This window comes from Notothenia coriiceps, unplaced genomic scaffold, assembly GCF_000735185.1.
Source record: "Notothenia coriiceps isolate Sejong01 unplaced genomic scaffold, NC01 NC01_scaffold00015769, whole genome shotgun sequence".
Taxonomy (NCBI): Eukaryota; Metazoa; Chordata; class Actinopteri; order Perciformes; family Nototheniidae; genus Notothenia; species Notothenia coriiceps.
Window position 1 is genome coordinate 1 of NW_011348470.1, and position 3251 is coordinate 3251.

Genomic DNA, 3251 nt, shown 5'->3' on the forward strand with positions numbered 1-3251 from the left:
CAGAAACACTTTTTGTTATATTCCATGGAATGCTCTTAACATCCCGATAGCAATGAATATCTTAAGTGCTTTGACAAAAAAATCCATAAAAAAATGTCATCTGTGGAAGCCGTAGCACTGTAAAAAGCACATCCAATCATTTTAGCCGGCCCGGCTAAAATAACTGGATGGCCTGTCAGCCTTCCATCTGTGCACAAACTTATCTCGTGTCCTCATTGTTCATGTGCGCGTTCGTGTGTGTTGGAGGAGGGGCTCTGTAAGAAAGTAGCAGATTTTTTCCGGTTGTGTATTTTCTAATTCTAGCGCACTCGAGCTGGTTTCTCCAAAATTACCTACCCCACCTTTAATATGTGCAAATAATAAGCATAATGTAAAAAAAATAGTCCAATACAAAAAAAAGCAATTCAATATGCTTTACAAAAGGCTAAATAACAAATAAAAAGACACAGTACCAGAAGTTTACATATTGCAACTTGGCTTTTCTACATTCATGTAACACTTTGTCTGATGTGTGTATGTAAACTAGCTTTATTAGTGCGCCATCTCGTGGTTCACTAGCAGAGGTGCAATGAGGGTTGCCATGAGTAAATGTGTCCGAAACTGAATTCCATCAGCTTCAATATAACGGTGTTTCCCTCAGAGGAGCAGCAGCGCCCTCTAGGAGGCGGAGCGCTGGCCTTGGTGCTGACAGCCCTCCATCCATCACACAGGCTGCTGCTTACAGGGCCAACACTCATCTCACATGGAGTATTAAACAGAGACGCAATGATACATGAATCAAACTGATGAATGAGGAGATGAATTGACCCCCAACTGGTTCTGTGTCTCACATGTTTTTGACCGAAATAGCCTAACATGATCATTTCTCTTCCATGAAGTCATCATCATGATTCCTCAGTTAAAACCTATTGCATATATGCACAAATAAATCAACAGATCAGAATCAATGTTTAATAAATCTTCATAATCTAACACTTTAATTTTGAAAGGGCTGCAAGATATAGGGATGTATGGAGTTTTACAAGGAGATAACACGATTGGAGGCATCCTTTCACACGTGCATTTGGTCAATGGGAGAGTGTAGCTGTATATATTGAAAATAATGTTTTTACATTAAAGACAGGTTAAAGGTCAAGAAAAATGCTCAAAAAGTGGGCAAGGGACAATGTTGATTTGTAAAGGTAAGTGTTATTGCTGGAAAATGCATAGAATTTCAACAATGGTAGCTCTATAACTCAATTTTAAAATCACATTTTTCCATTTATCATTCCATTTTAAACTTACTCGTTACAGTGAAACCTGCAATCATTATGCCATTGTAAATCTATGACTACAATCTTTCTGCCAGACACATTTTAATGAATAATCTGCTGTTCCAGTCCCATTACATACATTTCCCTAATAAAGGAAAGTGTGCCACATTGCCAGAAAGCCCGGCAATCTCACAATGCTCTTGCATCATACGCTGCTACTATAAAGCCGGGCTGCTGTGCGCATGATCCACTCTGTGTCGTTGCTCCTTCTCCATTGCCTTCACACCGGCCCGGCCCCCCCACAGCACAGTGCGTGCGCCGAACGAGAGTGTGCACCCTTACCCACGCTGCCAGGATCCAGACACCGCTTCCCACGCTGCTTCTTAGAGGGGAGAAAGGATGGAGAAAAAGAGCGAGATTAACGGGCACGCACTGCCCAGCTCCGCGTCCAACGATATGATCGTGGAGAAAAGCCCGAAGATGAAGAAGAGTTTCAAGGAGAAGCTGATGGAGTTCCTGGGGAAGAACCTGCTGGTGATCCTGACGGTGTCCGGGGTGCTTGTGGGCGTCGGGCTCGGGATGATGGTCCGCAACATGGACCTCACCAAGGCGCAGATGACCTACTTCGCCTTCCCCGGAGAGATGCTCCTCCGGATGCTGAAGATGATCATCCTGCCCCTGGTGGTGTGCAGCCTGGTGTCCGGCGCCGCCAGCCTGGACACGCGCTCCCTGGGCAAACTGGGGGGCATCGCGGTCGCCTACTTCCTGGTGACCACGCTGATCGCCTCGGGGATCGGGGTGACCCTGGCTTTCATTATCAAACCCGGGGTGGGGGCTGGAGCCCTGAACACCAACGACCTGGGGCTGGAGAGCATCAGCAACAACAAGGAGACCACCGACTCCTTCTTAGACCTGGCAAGGTACCGTGAACTGAACACGCAACATCTTTTGTTCCGTCAATGTTCAACAGGCTCAGTATACTTTAAATGTGTAATTCGTACAATAATTTGTTACCTGTAAAAAAAATGTAATCGGTAACGTAATCTGAGTGAATTATTTGTTGCTTTACTATTTTACACACCAATGGTAGGCTACATCAATTTATCAGAGGCATACCAGGTTGAAAGGGTTACTACCTGTAAGAAAATGTAATCCGTAACTCAATCTGAGTATGACAATATAAAAGTAATGTAATCCTGCTTTTGGATTACCTCAATATCAAATACAATGCAAATAAATACAAGAAAAATAAATATAAACAGGTTTTTACTTAAGTGTATAATGTAACTTAAATCAAGAAGAAACCAAGATATTTAGTAAATAATTAAGAAAATTCTCAATACTTTAAAAAAAAAATCTAATTACGTAATCCCGTTACATGTAATCCGTTAACACGTTACCGTTGCCAGGTACCGTGAACGCAAACACTGACTTAAAAGCACTTCTTCAAACATGTTCACAGCAGGTTTTTTTTTCAAACCTATATTCTGTTACAGATAAACTCTAGATACCCCTAAAATTATAATGCGCTGCTAGTCATCCCCAGTCTTTAGAAATGTAATTTGAGTTAGTGTTATTTTATGTAACTGTAAGGGGAGTACATGTTAGAAACTCAGAGTGGGAGAAGTACTCAGATCTTGTACATAAGTAAAAGTAGAAGTACCAGAGTGTAGGATTACTCTGTTACAAGTAAAAGTCCTGCAATCAAAATGTTACTCAACTTGAAAAGTATAGCATCAAAATATAGTGAAAGTAGCGACAGTGAAAGTAGTCATTGTGCAGATTGGTCCATTTCAGAATAATATGATATGTTTTGTAATTATTGATCATTAAAGTGTTCTCAAAGCTGGTAAAGGTGCAGCTAGTTTGAATGACTTTGTATACTGCAGGGTAGCTTGTGAATTTACTCCAGGTGGAACTAAAGTCTGATTTAACACTTGATTATATTTCACATCATTCATCCACATCTGTAAAGTACAGTAGAAGTACAACGTAGCA

At 41.5% G+C, this 3251-nt stretch overlaps 1 pseudogene; it reads left to right on the forward strand.

Moving 5' to 3' along the window:
• Window positions 1–999: 999 nt before the first annotated feature.
• LOC104949118 (neutral amino acid transporter A pseudogene) lies at window positions 1000–2273 on the forward strand (annotated as a pseudogene).
• Window positions 2274–3251: the final 978 nt, after the last annotated feature.